The 18,758-nt window shown below is 36.4% G+C and overlaps 1 long non-coding RNA gene across 1 annotated transcript; it reads right to left on the reverse strand.

Moving 5' to 3' along the window:
- Positions 1–2,727: 2,727 nt before the first annotated feature.
- Positions 2,728–7,619, reverse strand: LOC148184844 (uncharacterized). The gene is made up of 4 exons (XR_015771958.1): positions 6,920–7,619; positions 6,143–6,192; positions 4,899–5,226; positions 2,728–4,059 (listed from the first exon to the last, which is right to left on the reverse strand). It is a non-coding gene; the product is annotated as an uncharacterized LOC148184844 (long non-coding RNA).
- Positions 7,620–18,758: the final 11,139 nt, after the last annotated feature.

Raw genomic sequence — 18,758 nt, forward strand, 5'->3', positions numbered from 1 at the left:
GCCAAATCTTTATTCTCCTATGCTATTTTGCACTAATTTGTGGACTAATCACATTAGTACACTATTTGTGGACTAATCACCTTACCCATTAGCTAATTAAAATGCTCAGATGTTTGGAAATTTTATTGAGAATGTACTATCTCCATTTCAGCTGCATAATTGATATACAATAATTAAAAATTACCTACATTACCTTAGAACTTAACAATGAATATTTGTTTCTCTTGGGTTTTGCTTTTATACATGTGAGCAGTGTATTAATTCTACTTAAGCATCAACTAATTTGAAAACAATAACCAGGCTTTCCTACACAGAACAGTGGGTAAGAATACAGGATTGGCCTCCATTCCCAGATTGAAAAAAAAACCAAGAAAGTAGTCCAGTAGCTGGTAGCTGAACACAGGGAACGTGTCCTTCCTTCTTACCTTACAATTTAACAGTCAGATACCTATCTTTTCCTTCTTTTTTTTTTTTTTCTTCAGTAATGCATCGCACTAATATTATCAGAGGGAATTCATCTCCCATCATTTGCACATAAATGGGGTGATATCAATTTAGGTTCTCTAGGAGCTTTGGGCTTATTTTGGTGTGCAGATAGTTTTCAGACAGGTACTCTATTCATTCAGGGAGGCCTCAAAGTGCAGTGATTTATCCCTTGATACAGAGCTATGACATGAGAACACAGAAGGTGATTTATTCTGCACGATTTAGTTGAGTGAACATGTGCTGTCAAATAGTAAAATGAAGTGTGTATATCGTATAATGGGGGAATTGAAATAGAATTTATAAACTGTCAGCTTATTGTAAAACCCTGTACAATTTCTACTAAACTCTTAAAAAAATAAAGCTCTATTGCAAGTTGTTTCAGCAGCAGCTGCAGATGTTTAAGACATGCTGAGAAGAAGCAGTAATGGCAGTGCTTAGCACTTCATTACATGTCATTAATTCATGTCACCATTATGCTCCTCTATTTACACTGTGCTGGCATGTAACTTATCTCCATACTTTCCTATAAAATCTGTCCAAGGATTATTTCCATTAACATCCATTGCCAGGTTTCTCTCAAATAAGATTGGAACTCCCTGCTAGACTCCTGCATGGGTGTTTGAGGCTTGCTTTTCTGCTTCTGGGAGTCCTGCAGCTACCCCTAGGAAGAGTTAGCTTCAGGCATCCTCACTCAGGAGGGAACAGCAGGCCCTTCAGAGCCCAGACAGATCCCTTGCAAGTTTTCAGAATCTTTTATCAGGAACATAAGGTTCACAAGGTGGTAGGAAATAGTATCTCCTAGATCAGGCTGTTGTACAGTTCATCCCATCATACTGAGGCATAAAAAGAGCTAAATCCTCTTCACCTGGCAGGAGAAGTAGAACTGGTTCATCTCTCCTAAGGCCAATGCTAATGCTGTTCCTTTACCAAATTGCTTAAGAATGATGCAAACTGCAAGAGACTGAAAAGGTCACCTTGTAATGCCTCCTGTTAATGTTAGCCCAGTGAACAGTAAACCTGAGGCTAAGTACAGAGTAAATTCATGTCCTTAACAAACTGCCAGGAAACCCTGTCAAAGGATCCACCAGGCAACTTTATATCTTCATCTAAACATAACGTTTTACCCGTTACAGCTATCACACGTGATTAATGAAGGTGCATTTTTTTTCACCCTTGCTTCCTTCATATACCACTGCTTCCAAACAGCTGTGCTTTCTGATTTTTGCTGTCTTGCAAATATGCAGCTTTTTCACTAGGTATGCCTGTACCTTATTTTTTGGGGTTTTTTTTAACTTTAAGATTGCTTCTGAGAGCATTTTTGAAACAAGTAAAGGAAGACAACATTATGATGTTGAAATTAATGTTTATCTTGTGGCTTGAGAGGCTTTTCTCAAGAGTAGGTCTATCTTCAACAAATTTCATTTCAACACATGGATTTCTGTCCAAATTTGAGCCCCCAGTGACTGCAATAGGACTGCAAGGAATCCACAGCAGCAGCCTGGTGCAAAACCCAGCAAAATAAATTCCATGTCAAGAACTATATTGAGACAGTCTGGCAGGCATAGGGATAAAATGACTTGTGACTATTTTTTTTAATTATATATATATATAATCTATTCTAAAACTTAATTTTCAAAATATTTGCCTATCTAGAGATAGCTTCCCCTAATCAAACAGTAAGACCTTTGTGATGTTGGAGGGTTTGCACTTTTTTTTTCAAGAATCTTAAAATAAACCATTGATTTTCATGGAAGAAAACACAGGGAAACTTTAATAAATACCACTAGGAAATTCAACATTTTTATGTCATTGATATTTATGTCATGATATTTGGGAATTAAGGACAAGAAAAAAAAACAAACAAAAAGAAAAACTAAATTCCTGACTAAAACTCTGAAGCCATGATCTGAAAAATACAACGGGTACATGCATAATTATGGTAGCACATGAACGTTCCTCAGGGGCTAAACATGGTTTGATCAGAATATGTCAGGTTCTAGTACCAAGCATATAAAAATGATATTTTGCAGAACAATTTTTTTAGAAGATGAGCTCAGGTATTTTGCTGAAAGAAAAAATCCACAGAATGGAAATTCCTCCATATTTTTATTTCTGGTTTAATTTCTTAGAAAAATAACAAACAAAAAAAGCAACAAAATAAACACACCCCCCACACACTTGGTTTTTGTAATAGATTGCACTGCTGCAGTGTCAATGTAGACACACATTTGTCCCGAGGCAGACAACAGTGCTACTATCATTAGGGAAAAATGCTTTAGAGGGTTCCAGGTTTTCAGCCCAGCTGAGCTAACAGGAAATTCAGCTGAGTGGATCAGGGAGAAAATGTGTCCCATACATATTGGGATGCAGAGAATGTACTACGGCTTCTTCCTGATCAGTGCTCTATATGTCTATGCTAATTCAGTATCATCCTACCATGCCTGTCTATTGTGAAAAACTCCATCTTCTCTGTGATATCTCATTTTTCCTCCTAATGCAGGAAAAGAGTTGGGAGATGGAAGTCAAAATTCTACCTGATGTTATGCATGTTTATTTGTAGACATGTTTTTTATTGGCCATGTGGGCAGTAGTATAATTGATGACAAAGCTCATCCTAGTCCAGATACACCAGCTCCCACTTAGGCTAAATTATTCTCATTAACTGACTGCTGTATGGAAGCTGTGATACGTGGTTGCAGTCCTTGCACAAAGCTTTTAAGACTTTTTAAGACTGTAGCTATTGCTTCATGATCAAGGGAATCAGGAAAGCATGGACTGGCATAGGTTACAATTCTTTCTCTTCTAGAAAAATCCATTCATCTCTGCAGCCAAGCTTCTCCCAGAGGGACAAGCTGCCTGTTCTCTGCTATTATAAGCACTTTCTATGTTTTAATCTATGCTCTTTGCTGCACAGCTGGTAGGAGCAGCAACAAGCCTAGAACTGAAGGACAGACAGAGGCTTTCAAGTGCCATGTCAGGACTCTAATTAGAATTTCTTAAAATTTAGTATCTAAGTGAGAGGAAAGATGAAGAAAGCCCAATCCCTCCTGAGTAGGCAAACTGTTACAACACATCAGTGGACTCTTCTCATGAAACAGATGCTTTTTGCTTTTCTTTCCTTTTCTCCATTGTGTTATTTAGAAGAATTTTAGCTATTTCTTAGCACTTGATTTAATAGACTATTTCCTCAAACTTTCTGCCAACTGTAGACTAACCAAGCTTCAGTTCTTGACAAGTTTTCATCAATATAAACACATTACAAAAACGAAGGTCCAGGGCTATGTTTTTGAAGTCCCACAAGCATAAAACTGAAATTTAAACGTATGATGTGCATTAAAGACTGAACGTCATATTCTTCAGTGGAAAGAATTGAGATAAATTTTAGATCTTGTATTCAGAATGCGACTCACACCGCCTCACTCTTTAAGATCTGCAATCCAAACACCTAGAAGTCCAGCGGTCATTTCAGGCTTCTGTTTTGATCAGCTTAGGAAAGTTTTTGACATCTTCACACAATCTCATTGTTTCTCTACTGTAAAAAGAGCCTGGATAATTAGATCAGAATTCCGTTCTCTAGAATCACAAAAGAAAAATACTGTAATTCAGTAATGGGCACAAGGTAGGATCAGCAAAAACTGCTTGCTAGTCAGGACTAGTTAAGGAGTTCAGCATGTGCTTTCTGAGACTATTAACAATGAAAGAATAGAGAAATAACTTTCAGAGTAATGATCACAACCAAATAAAACTGGTTTCAAGATTTAAGGTATAAATTATTCCTTTTTAAGGTATAAAAGGTATATACCTCCAGCAAGGGACACAACTTCAACAGATTCTCTAAGTGCTTCAATGGTCTGTAACAATTATCTTAAAATGATGTATGAAAGATTCCACATATTAAGATCTACAAATAGTATTAAAAATAATTTGTTTTTGTCTTCTTTTGTACATTGTATATGGAAATATAAACCACTGGAACTTTGTATAAGGGTTTACTTGTGGTTTTAAGAAGGGTATTTAATTAGTGTAAGATGTTTATCATTTTAGTGTCTCTACTAAATTAATTGCATCTTTCATGTGTTTAAAAAGCATTTGAAAAGTTAATGTATCATAGCACTGAAGACATTTCTGTAAACAACTGCAGAATAAGCCAGAAGATATATATTCATTTTTAGCAATTAAAATTCAACAATTGCATCAGTGTATGCTGGGGGATGACTGACACATTGTCTATAAATCAGCAATGTGCCTTTATGGTGAAGAAGGTTAATGCTTTCTGTGCTGCATCAGGAGAAACTTCACCATCAGGCTGAGTGGACGGAGTGATCCTTTTCCCCTTTCCAGCACTGGTGAGGTCACACCCTGAGTCTCATCCTGGGCTGGACATCCCCTCTGAATATCAGAACCTTTCTTACCGTGAAGGTAACTAAGCACTGCAGCAGAATGCCCAAGAAAGCCATGACATTTCCATCCTTGGAGATATTCAAAAGCTGTCTCAATATGATCATGGGAGACTGGCTATTGGTGGCTCTCCCGGAGCAAAGCATTTGAACCAGATGACCTCCTGAGGTGTCTTCCAATTGCAATTTCTCTGTTAGTCTGTGAACTTAAATTCAGTGATGTCATATGGCTCGAGACTACTTCAGTCCTTCTTCTGAAACATCTGAAGTTTCTTTATTTTTTATATATTGTCATGTTGCATTATTCTGTACCATTATATTCTTTTGAAGTGAAAGCTAATACCTAAAGAGTAACAGGAAAATACATCTACATAAAGTTCATTTAGAAAATGAGTTCCCTACTGAGAACTAATTGGGTTAACTTGATTAAACTAAATTAAACTTTTGAAAAGAATGTTAGCTGAGGCAAGCTAAAGTTAGTGGAACAATGCCACCATCCCATCTGACCCAGCTTGTCATGAAGGAGATTACTCTGGCTAAACAGAGCAGCTGACAGGAGAAAACCTCAGGGACCAGAAAGGAGCATGAATGATGATTCATGCTCTGTATGCTTACTGTAGCTTTGTGCAGGGAATGTGTTTTTAAATCTAATAAATGTGCAGGGGAAGAGGAAAGTGTCATACCTAAGTCCATCCTTTCTGATGAGGAAAATAAAAAAGTCTAGCTGTTCCTCCACCAAACTTAAGATAATGTTAGAATCTGAATTCTGATTGACTTATATTTTTTGTTCTCCAGACTGAATTATGTACCCCTCACTGGCTGTCTCCAATCATAAACTCTGTTTATATATGTATATATATATATCTATATATTGTGTATGCCTTAAGGAATTTGAAAAATTTCTGAGGAAATACTGCTTTTACTGTTAGTTAAGTTTCCCTGTCTTTGCCTGCTGATCCATCAATGATGCTCCTTTTCAGGTGTGGGAAGCAAATGTTTTGGCTATTCTTAGTTTCTTCTTCATACATCTAAATCTTCACATTTTCCTAAGACATCATACCAGACATTTTCTTTTTACTATCATGAACTCATTAATTATTTTATCATGTAATTTCAGTGCAGATCCTATGGAGGGAAAAACAATAGGGGATGATACATTGTGCTTTTAATACACAGTCAGGCAAGAATTGGGAAGAATCTGTATTAGCTAATTTAGCAGTTTCTGCTCAAGAGCAAATACAAACTCAAACAAGTCTTACCTAATTTGAAGGTCTTGAATAAGAAGACTTTAGTCTTGTGCCATCACTGACTGCAAAGAGAACCAAGGAAGCCACGACAATTAACTTAGCTTGGTCAAGCATTTAAATGGAATAAGTAAAATAAGTTTTCTGGGTTATCTTTACTAAAAGTGCAAGACACTGACTTAGGAAAGGATCCTGGGGGATTCAATCTCTCCATTATTCACTGAGGAAAGCTTCCAGCAGGTAGCTTGCTGCCTACAATACTGCAAATCACCCAGATTATACTATACACAGTTATTTTGGTACTGAGGCACTAGAAATGGGTATGTCTGCAACTGACTGGAAAACCGGTTATCATTAAACTAAAACATTAGCACATAAGTAAAGACAAAAGTAATTAAGGGTACAATTTTGCAACTCTGGGATGCCCTAGCTTACTGCTTTCTCAGACTACTATTGGGTTACTTTATTTTATGGACATAAATTCAAAATAGGTGATATGTGCAAAAAACCACGAGAATTTTAAATAGTATCTTACACAGCTTATTACACCCACAGGTGACAAACAAAAAAATTACTTCTTTAACCTAGGGGATAGAAAACTTTAGAGGCCTGCTGTAAACATTCTCAATTCCTCCTTCCTAGAAAAGCAAGTATGTGCACACATAGAAATCGTCCATAAAATAAAGACAGAGCATAACCTGCAGGCTTAGGAGGAAGGTTTATCTGAACTATTTTCCAGCCTCTTGTGGTAGCCAATACAGATATAAAGAAATAATAATTAAGAAGAATTACAGTGGTACTTTGCAGGAGTACTTGCTTGTCTTTCACGAGTTTGCAATTCACAAAGGTGATAACTTTGTAATGAATGCTCCTTCATCATCATCATCGGTTCTGTTTTCATAAACTCCTCCCTTAAGGTTCTATTTTCTCTTGTGCTTGGTGGTAAGTATCATTAATGATGAAAAATATTAGGAAAGACTAATTATGAGCATTGCTTTTATGCTTCTTTACACAGATAATTGTTATTAGTCAAAACTCTATTAAAAAGTCGGTATAATACCAGTTAAATTATGCTTTCTCAGTACAAACACAGCACAAAAAGAAACGTATGGAGGAAGAAACAAATGACCTATATGTTAGTAATGACATGGAGGCAGATACTTTTTACCTTGATATAACTCCAGTGACAAAACTGCTGAACTACTGATTAAACAATTGTCTATCTTGTTGTGTATCCTGATTGTCTAATTCTCACTTCACTAATTTCTATGAAATCTGATTTAAATGGCACTGACTATTTTCAAAGCTCAACATTTCTTTGCAAGTACTCTAAACATTGTAGAAATTAAATTTAATATGCATAGCATATTTTAATATATTCAAACAAGACTTAGCTATTTCCTTGTATCACAACACCATGATTTTCCATGCATGTCTACCATAAAAGCCAAGTGTTACATGTCATAAGAACATTTGCAAAAAGGATGACTTCTAAAAGTCAAACAGAACTGAAAAATGTTAATTTTTCCTATTCCTTGTCAGATACAGGCTACCCATATGATCAACATGTCCCATGAGAGATTTCCTTTCCTTTTTTTCTTTAAAAGAAAATTGACAGCATGTGGTGTGGCTTATTATTGCACCTCCTCCATCCCTTCAAGCTTGGGGGGAAGGCAGACAAAGTTCTGCTTTCCCTAGGTCTTTCAGCCCTATGTCTAGCTCTCAGCCCCACCTCCACCGTGCCACTCATGCTGTTCTTCCCTTCCTCGCTGCATGGCCACAGGTGGCTGTACTGGGGCTGCTGCAGGGAAAGCAGGTGTCCTGAGTGAAGGCAGATGATAGGGAAATGGGGGGAAAATGAGACATAATTATGAGGGAAACTGTTGTCCGTGTTATGGATGAGGATCACCTGCCCAAATAGGATGTAAAATGGGAGAATAGACTACTCATTTTCCTAGGAAAAAGGAAAGAAGGAGTGTAAAATGATGTTAAAAAGTCTAAAGGGGAGTTAAAGAGATTTCTTCCAGCAAGCTATGTGACTGTGGAAGCCATGTTCATTCTTCCAAGCCCCCTAATTGTACCTTCATTCCCGGGACACTCTTCAAACTTCTTCAGGCTCCCTTTCTCATTCATGACCTGCTAGAAAAACAGCTCTAGACCTTGGCAAACCTCTGCCTTCTATTATCAACCTTTCAAAATATTAATAGATCCCAACTTCTCCTTAAATTCATTTTGCCATCACCTCAAACCCAAATTTTGTCTGCAGTACTAAAAAGCTTTGAGCTGTTTCTCAGTGTACCCTAGAGCAAATCAGTTGAGCAGCCAAGCAAGCAGTCAGATTTCTTCTCCTCACCAAGAGCCTGTAACAAAAAGATGCAGAGGAGGAAAATCAGTCATACCCTTCCTGTCTAAACAAATTCTGACAGCTCATTATAATTATTGAATGTCAACAGTGAATTCAGCCATATGCAAATATATGGACAGAGATGGCTCTTTCACAAAACTCAGCTGATTCAGAAACATAACGAAGCCGCAAAAAATAGACATGAGTTAAAGAATTTACACAAATATGTATGCATACACTAATATACAAGACCACAGTCAGTACCTCAAAATTAATTTTTAAAATATAATTTTTTTCAATGGCTCTTAGACTGTACACAGTGTCCCTCCTGAATAAAGGTACAATATATTACACGACTAAACTCAGAGCACAGTATCAGTTGGTCTATGATAACATAAAAATGCTTCAGAACCTTTGTCATTGTTAACATTTCTGCAAAACAGGAGAAGATTTTTTAAAGAAAGGATGTTTAACAGAATGCCTAATGCAAAACAAAACATCTTTGTCATATATTTATATCAGATCTGTCATAATGCAAGTCAAACTATACAATATGGATAACACTTGTTTTAATAAAGCATGTATACCTTAGTCTCTATTTTTCTCATACATGACACTTTTCCCCAAATTTCCTGGTTTTACTTGCAATATTTACATAGCAACATCAGTGTTTACAGTAATTTAAAATTAATTTTTTTAGAAATTACAGTTCTTGCTTTGTATTCTAAAGTGTTTTTAACATTTCCTTTGTCCACTTTATTCAAGTCATCTATATGCATAAAAACAGATGGCCCAAACATTTCATGAAAATCTGCTTTCACTGCATTTTCTTCTGCAGAGCAGGAATTGAATGAGGTACCTAGAAATCAGGATGAGGACAAGCCTCTTGTTAACAGCAACAGAGGCTTAAACATCTAAAAAATCTTTTAAATCTAAAAGGCCAGAGGAAGTAGTGTATCTATCTAAAACTGCATATTCTGGGCTTCAGTCACATAATTCTGAAGCCAGGTCTGAAATTCTGAAACATTGCTAGGGTTTACCTATTAAGTATTTATCTTTTCACTATAGAGGAGTTATTTCCTTATGAAGTATGTGTGCATTTTAGAGACTTGGCAATACTTCTTTGCCCTTCATATTACTTCAGTGTCCTCAATGTTCCCCTCAGTGCTGAATATGAGCTGTAGAAACTTCCTTTGTTCCTCATTTTTGTGGCTGTTATTTATTCACTAGTATCTTAAGAGTGCTGTGGCTTCAGTAAAGAGATACATCCAGGCACTTGAGAAATTTTCTCATTTAGGGGTCTTGCATTGATACATTTTTCCAAGAGGTTTAGGAGCAGGGACTTCTTTTTGTCATTCTTCCTGTGCTTTTTTGTAGTCCTAACAGTGAAGCAGCCATGTTTGACACAAGTAGTTAGGTGGTTTAGTCCCTTTCAAAAGATTTTTGCCTGAAATTTAAAGTAGATGGGGTTTCTCAGACACTGAGCAGGTTAGAGAAAAACTCCTGAATGAAGGCTGCCAAAATCTTTAATACAGTTCACAGCATGCTTGGACTCACCCATGTAGCATGCGTAGGACATGGATATGTCATAAGAAATTTGTAGTAGTGTCTTTTTAAGACATTCATAAATTTTGACCTGTACTATAGCCACAGACTTCTCCACCTGGTTAATCACAGGGAGAGAAGTTTACAACAAAGTCTTCATGTCTCTTTTTTCCAACAGCTGTAGGCAACCATACTGCTACAGTGCTGTTGCATCCACCATCTATGTGGTACCTCAGCAGTTCTTGGTAGTCGGTCTTAGAACACAGCCCAGCATTATTTTAGTGAAACATTTTAAGTTTTAAGGTTTCAAGATATTTTTAGGTGCCCTGTTAAGTAAACAACTCCTCAAATATATTTCAATATCAGGCAATTGGTGTTATTTGTTGTCGTTTCTTTTCTTGTGAGAACCCGATCCCATGGGAATTTGTGAAGACACAGGGTCAAGAAAGAAAGGGCAGTAATTGGAGATGGCAGATTTGGTTCATTAAGTATTTATTTATTCTCTGCATGCTGGTGTTTGTCAGCATCTTCACCATATCTGTTCCCTTTCTAATTTAATGTCAGTTCCCATCAGTGCTTTACCTTTTCTTTCTGAAGAATAAATAGACAGACAGAGTACAATGGTAACAGAGCTAATCCTGCAATCCAAAAGAAGGCAGTGAATGTTTTTGTTGCTATTTTTAAATGTAAACTCCTGAAAAATTTATCTTTAGAAAAAGATAATTTGACTTTTTTTTTTTTTAATACCTTTATAAAAATGAAAGCAATGATTACATCACATAAACACCATATGTTGGAATCAAACTATTTTTTAATATTAATTTTTATTTAAGATCAATAATAACACCAAATTAAGATATAAAAATATAAGATTAGTCTACAAAACAAAAGTAAGAGAAATAAGTAAAGAGTGTATAGTAATATTTAAGTATTCAGTGCAAGCTTTAAGGGTTATTTCTGAGCCAAATGGTTAAGTACAATACAGGTACTCCTAAACTTCCATCCATTTACATACTTAAGCTGATCATTACCCCATCTGATTTCATTGGCAGCATTCTACTTCTAAGTAGATACACATCTACTTCCTAAGATGTGAATATTAACCTCTACATGTCTTCCTTGTTTAAATTAAAAGACCTTTAGTAGAATTCCCTGTTCTTTAGTAAAAAAGAAGGTCAAGGGAAAGTTATGCAGTTTTTTATAAAAAGGATCTAACATATTGAAAATTCAACTAAAAATCTTCACAGATAAAATGAACAACAATAATCTCAGCTAAAGATTACTGCAAAATTCTAAAATAAATGAATATTAAATAAAAAACTTTTTAAAAGAAAGAGTTTAAATTGTAGGTATACTTTGATTGTAATTATAACTTGGATATTCTTGCTACAATGAGCCATACAGAAGTTCTTTCTGAATAAGTAAACAAGCATTTCTAGTACAAATAGTGAGAAATATGCTCATTGAAAATGATTTTTCCTCTCCACAAAGTAACCAAAATATTAATGAAAGGAAAACACGGAAAAATTAATTGAAACCATACCAAATATTTGTAAAATTTTCTCTCTAATAATTTCCTCTATTTTATTTAGCTTTGAAAAAATTATTTAAGACATAGGATGCTGCAAATTTAAATATGGAGAAATTTCTAGGACTGAAACTTCAGTGTAGACAATTATAAAAGTAACTACTATTACTATTTTTGCATGACACTGATAATAAATAATTATGCTTAAATAAAATCCTGTGCTGGAAATCTTAAACTCAGAGTGTACTTATTTAGTCTCAATCTTTTAAGTAGATTATATATATCTGTAGGGAATTTCTAGTTCTATTCCTTCTGAAGGGAGAAATTTGAAGTAGGAAAAAGAAGGGACTCTTTTTAATACATTCTTCAAGAGAAAGCTAAAGCTTAATTCAGCTTTGGATCACATCTTCAAGTACCTTTTTGTTCCATTAAAGTAATTGTTTGTTATGAAGAAGATCTTGAGCAAATAGGCATTTTCCTCAACTTGCAGATTCCCCTTTACTAACCTATAAGTATCAAATTAAAAATGGTGGAGAATATTTTTCATTTGTTCCAAGCCTCAATGCCTTTAAAGCTAATTTTGGCAGATTACAAAATCTTCAAATGGGCCTCAGAATTTCAGCATATCAGTTTATCTGCAGTATTTTTTTCATTTGGATTAATTATTTTTGAAGATAAAATGCACTTCAACTGTCAGTTGCATAAAATTTCTCCATCTCTTTAAAAAATCTTAGTCACTTGTTTTAACTTTCAGATGGGGCTCCTCAGGATTCTTTCTTTCTGCTTTTGGTTTTCTTCTGCCTCAGCTTAATATTGTGCAAATGGAGTTATATGTGCATGTCTCTTCTGTAGATCAATTTATTTCTGTCCAAAATGAAATTTTAGCCTTTCTGCTAAGTTAAAATTCTCATAAATTTCTGTGGTGAGTTTACCTTAGCAAGAGCACAGGGGGTAAAAATAAAATGTAAAAGCTTCTGAGACAAGCTAAGACTAAGGAGCTCACTCACCAGTTACCATCATGATTAAAACCAGACTTGACTTAAGGAAATTAATTTCATTTATTGCTAGTTAATAATAGATCAGGATAGTGACAAATAAAACTAAATGCACTTTTATTTCACCTCCCTCTTCTTCCCATGTTAAGCTTTATTCCCAGCTGTTCTACCCCCTTCCCCTCCCCCAGATAGTATAGTAGGGTGGGGCATGAGGGTTGGGTTCAGTTTATAACTCTTTGTTTCCTCACACTCATCCCTTGCTCCAAAATGAAGTCCCTCTTGTGGGATCCTGTCCTCCAAAAACTGCTCCACTGTGCGTCCTTTCCATAGGACTTTGTTACAGTAATTGCTGCAACATCATTTCTCTGAATGGACTGCAGTCACTCAGGAAAAGACTGTCCCAGCATGGTCCCTCACAGGCTTCCATTCCTGCCAGCAGTCTGCTCCCCTGCAGACTCCTCATGGCACACTGTGTTTGTGTGAGGTCCTTCCCGGAGAACAGGCTGGCTGTCCACTCCTCTGCAGTCCTTCCTCAGCGGAGCTGGGATAACCAGCTTCACTGTGATCTCCTCTGAGCACTGCAGAGGAATCTCTGCTCCAGCACCTGGACCTCCTGCTTGATGTCTGTAGGGCTCACCTTGGGGAGTCTGAGTGTGCTATGTACCATCTCTTAGATGGAAAGCAGCAGCAGTGCATGAGAATTCCTCCGCCCTGCAGGGATCTGTTCTACCCTGGGAACAGAAGGCTCAGGAGGGCCTCAGCAATACCTGTAAATACCTGGTGTAAAGAAAACAGCGACAGGCTGTGCTCAGAGGTATCCAGTAACGCAAACTGAATTACTGAAATTCATACATACATGTGCTGTTTAAAAGGAAAAAAAAAACAAAAAAAACTAACTCAGAAAGAATCCAAAACAACCCTTAGAGATGGAAAACTCAGACTTCCCAAATGGCCTACAAATACATAAGTTCAAAGATACCTAACCAAAAGGTCTCTACTGGTGAAACTAAGAGTGCGGTTTCCTGCATTTTACCTTTTTCTATCTGTATGTCTCCTATGATGTACTTAGAAAGAAATCCTTTGGAGCAAGAGTGACCTCGTGGCTTTGACTTCATGCAACACTGAGGACACAGATTTTCCAACAGTACATTTTCTGCAGAGTTTCATGCTTCAGAGAAACCATCATTATTTTAAATATAATGCTGCTTATTTTATTGCAGTTTTGAAGAGCACAGAAAGTTATTGTATAAGCCCAGCAGTGGGTCAGAACTGATCATGTATTAAAACAAAAAGTGTGGAAAGAAAAAAAAGAGATGATACAGAGATTTTAATTAAAATTAAAGGTGTTTACCCTATTGCATATTTCTATTTTCTATGTCTATACATTTTCTATTTATACTTATTTTTAAAATATTTTTAACTATACTATGAATATATAATAAATATAAATACTGATTGTCACTTTGAAAGAACTACTAATATTTGAATACAGAAAAATTAATAACAAGATAAATAAAAGACATACTTTACTCATGAGGAGCAATTTACCTGATTGTGGAAGTTCTCATGTTATTTTCAAGTCATTGTGTGCACAAATTGGAAGAAACATTAAAAGAATATTTTTCCAATCTATTAAGGTAATCACATGTTCATAGAGATATAAGATAATTCAGATGGGCAGTACCTTGGGAAGGCTTTAGTCTAATGTGCTGTTCGGAGCATGACCAAGTCTGATGTAAAATAAGAATGCCCAAGGTTGTGTCCAATTAGGTCTTGAAAACAAGTGAGAACTTGAAGGATGAAGCAGTACATCCTGCCTGGGCAATCTATCCCACTATTTGACCTTCCACAAAGGAAAAGAAAATCTTCTCTCTGAATTTTTGTTGTTTAATTCATGTGTATGTTCTCTTGTCCTCCATCCACCCACTGCTGTGAAGGGCCTGGTTCTGTGTCCTTGCTAACCTCCCCATGGCTGCTGCTCTTAGTTCCCCCACAGTGATCTTTTCTCCAGGCTGAAAAACCCTTGGTGTCTCAATTTCTCCTGACAGAACCAGTACTCCAGCTCTGGACCATCCTAGTGGCTCTCTCCTAGGTCCATTCCAGCATAACAACAACTTAACATCTGACAACCATAACAAAAAGTTATCGTGTCCTTTCTATAAGTGAAATATGATATGAAGTAGAAGGCATTCTAAAATATAAACCAAAAATATAAAGCTCGATTTTACAACAGAAGAAAACATTTGGGAACCAAAATGACTTATCCTTCTATAATCAAGATAAAGCTGTGCCACATACTGTAGAGCATGTTTTAGATATTAGAACTATGTTTCTAAATGAAAGTGTATTTTACTATACTGTTCATATTAATGGAATACCATTTGTGATGAATGCAGCAAAGCAGCAGAAAGATGACTCTTGACACCAGTAATGTTTTTTGACAGGCCAGCTCAAAAACACTGATTTTGGCCAAGATGAAACCAGTGTTTTCCTGCTGATATTGGACAAAACACTGGCTAAAAATGACCTGGTCCTAGGAAAGTAGCACACAAGAAATTTATCACTGTGCTTCAGAGCAATTATTCATTCTTAGCTCTGCATGTTCCTTTTCTGTTTCTGGCCTCTGTTTCTAAGGAGTTAGCTATTTTTAGAGCAGCAGTCTCTGTGCTTTATATGTCCAGTTAAAATACCTGAAATAGTATCACATATAACTAACAGAAGACTGTGAAAACTGTCCTGGTTTCTAAAAGTTTAGTGTTAAACTTTCAAACTAAATTTACTTCTATCTATCCACTATTAGGGAAGTCTAAGCAAAAAACTTGCCACGCGCAAAGATTTTGTAAAGAATTTAGTGTATGCAATGCAAGCTCATAGCACCTGCCCCTAGCCCTCTGCACATCCTCCATTTGTTTGTCTCCCTTAGTAGTTCTTGTATTGGTTCAGAAAACCAATTACAATTTTTTGGAATGTTTTGTCCAACCAATGTTTTAGTTGGAAAAAGAATATATTTATATATATAAAAACTTCAATTCACAAAGTAGTTTGGAAATTACAAGGAGCCTAAGTTGATATTTTCAGGGTACAGTGTCACATAGCATCCATAGAAGATAACTCATAGACAGCCTAGTCTGGAAAAGTGAAATTTAACCTCTGTTTTGAAAAAGAAATTTAAAAAAAAGATAATGAATAACAAACCATAAAACTGATGAGGTAATATTTACTGAAATAAACCACTTTCAATGCCAATTAATAAGATTTATAGTTCAGCTTTTCTTTCCTTTACCTTGGAGAGTGAGAAGAAAGAATTTTAAAATAGTATTTTAGAATATTTCCATACAATCTGGAATATGTATTTCTATGAGATTGAGGTACATGCTTTCATTATTAGTCTCACATTTTTATTTAATTTCTTTTTTTATTAACGTAAGAAATCTTGAGCATATTATTTCCAGTTCCCTCCATCAAGTAAGGAAACAATGTGGTTCATTGTTGTTCTGGAATTTTAAAACTAAAATTAGAAGAGACTTGTAAAAAATTAATTGTGACTTGGGTTTTTTAAGTCCTTTTTATTGTTTCTATTCCTTCAGGCAAAGGGCAGTTTGCTTTATACAATGTATTTATTAAACTCTGATGTTACTTTTGCCACAAAAGAAACAAGATTTTAAACAAATATGAAATATTTATTTTTATTATAGATTAGAACTGGTATTTATATCTCAAATTTATACATCAGTAAATTCAGTGGATCATTTAAAAGAGAAAAACTTGCAGATTAGAAAATTTTAAAAACATTTACAATAACCTTATGACAAGTTCCAGATAATAGCTTAGATGTCTAAATTAAGGCTTAAGTGGAATGGAAACCAATAGGTCTAATATTCTGACCTAATGTCATGGTTTTAAACCAATAACTAAGAAAATTACTTATTTCTTGCTGTGAGATATGGATTAGAACAAGAGCAAAACAGGCATAAAACTTAAAAGGGAAAAAGAAAGTTTATTGACAAACTACAATAAGAACACCAGAATAAACTTCCAGAAAAACCTTTTCATCCCCTGTCTACCCACTATTCCCTTGTTCACATGACAAAAGAGACAAAACCTTTGGAACTTTGATGGTTAAAACAGTCCCAATTCTTGCTACAGTCTTTTCACCAGTCTTTATAGAGAAACAGAAGTTTCTTCCTGTTAATTTATGGAGTTTCTCACAAGAAAAACTATTTTTGTTATAGTTTTCCATTGCTCTAATGTTAGCTGCCCAGAGCTGCTGTTATTAGAGCCCACTCCTCCCATTTTCACATCCCAAGTGTGTATGGGCCATGAGTCTAGGGATGGGATTTTTAAGGATAAGTTATTCAAAGGCAAAAAGTCTTCTTCATCTGTTTCCGTGAGCTTCACCAGAAAACAGTTTTCTCATTGCCTCTCAAGGCTTCAAATCTTCCAGCACTTCACTGTACCATAATTACTCTACTTTTTACTCAAAATTTACACTTTGAACACTCTATTCCTCCCTATATACTGTCATGAATTAAAGGAGCGTTTTCAAGACCTTATTGTCCATTTCCATAGTTTTAACAGAAAGATATTTCAGCTTAATTAAAGCATCTTCTTAATTCTCTACCTTTTCTGAAGCTTCTTTTCTTTCCTGTCACTGGTAGTTTATAAAGTCTCTTTTCATGTTGATCACTCTCTTTTCTCTGTCTGGATAAAAAGATTAATCCGCAAGTCTCGTCTGGGAAATGAAAGAGTTAAAATCTTGCCCAGGCTGTTGTAGGTAGTTCTGTGGCCTCGGCCGGTGCAGGAGCTGGAGCCGTCTGCGATGGAAAGTTCCTCATGGCTGCTCTGGAGAGTGTAGTCGCCGCGCCCAGCCCGCTGCAGGTCCAGAGCCTCTCTCTTTCTTCACTCAGCAGTCTCCAGTGAATCCAGACACAGCAAAAAACCTGCAGCCGAGACAGAGATCGGCTCGGCCCGGCCCGGCCGGAGCCTGGAGAAAACCCCCTCCACAGGGCCCGCATCCCCCGGCCGGGAGACGCTGGGCCCAGCCCAGTCCCCGCCCGGCCGCATGGCCTGGGCAGGGAACGGGAGGCCTGGAGCTCTGCCACCCTTCCCAGCCAGGAAACAAAGAGAACCAAGAGAGCTCTGGTTTTACACTTTAAGGTAGGGTTCACAAGTTGATCCCACTTTTCAATGGCCTAAACTGCTGTCAATTCTCAGCAATGACCGATAATTGGTCAGGAGAAAAGACGCCAGGCAGATCCCAGCAACTTAAACTTTCTTAAAGGTAAAGTAACTCCATGACACCTAAATTAGATATTCGGATCCTCACCACTCCCACAAGTTTTATTAATGTAATACTTTTTGAAAGTTCCTAGAGTTGCTCAGAAATGATGCCAAACAAATTGATGAAGATGAGTGTGCTGTCATTGACATCCTGGTGTAATCGTTATGGATTCTGCAATTTATTCATCCTGTCCAAGGAACTCATTGTAAAAATTGTCAAAGAATTCCTGCTATTTGCCTAAATGTTTGAACTCCACCAGCATTCAGTGTGGTTGGTTTCTTTCCTAAACAGCTGGGCTTAGTCTCCCTTTCTATTGCTGCCTAATGGGTGAAATGTTTGTCAGGCAAATTAGTGCTTTTCATTACTGAGGAGATTCAAATTTCCAAAAACGCTTTGGTAACTAAATCAAAGCTAAGCTTGAAATCAGAAGTGGACTGCATAATCTCCTGAAGTTGCTTCATTGTGTGGTGAAAAATTCTTTACTATGCAATAGAGAAGTCAAGGGTTTGGAGTAATAAAACTAAGTAAGAGAAACACAGACACTGTGGCTACTAAAGTATGCAGGAAACAGAGTCTTTAATTTTCCAGTAAATCCACACCAGATTGGGGATGAGATTGCTGGGCTTCTTGTCTTCTTAATTTTCTATTTTACCCTCCCCCCAAAAATAAGCAAACAAACAAAAACCCAAACCAAACAACTAAATCAAAGTCTGAGATTTTTCAATCGCTGAAATTACAGAGTAATGTCCTTTCTTGTTCTCTGACTGAACTAGTAAATCTGCAACTATTTACTAGAGAGCATGAAAACTCCAGAGAGGAGCAACAAATAACATTTCCTCTGCCTTGTAGCCAGAATCACCTCTCAGTGAACGCATTTTCCTGAAAGAGAGGAAAATTTGATTTCTGTTACCCAATAGTTTCATTGGGAATTCAGTCTG

Source organism: Pseudopodoces humilis, chromosome 2, assembly GCF_049639895.1.
Source record: "Pseudopodoces humilis isolate 2021_Gansu_Grassland_sample_001 chromosome 2, ASM4963989v1, whole genome shotgun sequence".
NCBI lineage: Eukaryota > Metazoa > Chordata > Aves > Passeriformes > Paridae > Pseudopodoces > Pseudopodoces humilis.